We start from the raw sequence: 1,057 nt of genomic DNA on the forward strand, positions 1-1,057 counted from the left end.
GAAAGTAAGCTTAAAGAGAGCTATTTTTTAGAAGATATTAATTACTAAAACTAGATCTCCTATAAGGCGTATACTAAAGAGAGAATATTAGAAATATAATAACTTAATATAATAATTAGACTTATTACTAAGTATATAGCGCTTCTAGTAGTTAAGCTGTCCTATATACTTCTTAATATAGAAAGCCTTAGGAGTTATAGTAGAAATAATAAATCCTAACTTAATAAAAAGTGTTAGATATTTAGGTAAAAACCTTAAGTTAGAAAATAATAAAAAGAAAATAAAAATAAAAAAAAATAAGTAGATATACTAAGTAGTTATTATTATTATTATTATTATTATTATTATTATTACTATAAGAAAAAAAAAGAAAAAAAAAATTAATTATATAGTAAGGGAAAGTAAAGCTAGTAATTTACTAGTTAGAAAAGGTATATACTATATATTTAAGTAGTAGTAAAAATAGAAGGTATATACTAAATAAAAAGTAAAGAAAAAGTAAAGCTAGTAATCTACTTATTATAAAAGGTATATACTAAATAATAAGGTAAATAAGAGAGGTTATATAAGTTCTAGTCTATATACTATAAATTTTTTTTAAAAAGTAAAAAAAAAACTTTTCTTAATATATAATCTTTTTATTTATAAAAATAATCTTATAATAAAAAGAAACTTAGTTTAAAAAAGATAATAATACTTAAAAAGAATTTTTCTTAGCTTAAAAAAGAAAAATAAAACCTTATAGTAGCTATTATATCTTTAGCTTTTAGCTAGTAAGGTAAGTCCTTTATTTTATAATATAATAATTCTTACTTAATTTATATTAACCTTAATATAAGACGCCCCTAAGGATTTAGTATAAAGGAAAAAAGAAAAGCTCTTACTAATTACTTTAATAACCCTAATACTACTAAAACTTATTAAAGACTTAAGAATATATTAGAGATCTAAAGAGTTAAGGCAAAAAGAATAGTTATAATAAATACCTAGTTTAGTAAGGAGTTTATAAAGCTTTAGAAAACAGTAGCTTTTAGAAATATATCCCCTACTGCTTAGT

Source organism: Colletotrichum graminicola (assembly GCF_000149035.1).
Source record: "Colletotrichum graminicola M1.001 genomic scaffold supercont1.60, whole genome shotgun sequence".
Taxonomy (NCBI): domain Eukaryota; kingdom Fungi; phylum Ascomycota; class Sordariomycetes; order Glomerellales; family Glomerellaceae; genus Colletotrichum; species Colletotrichum graminicola.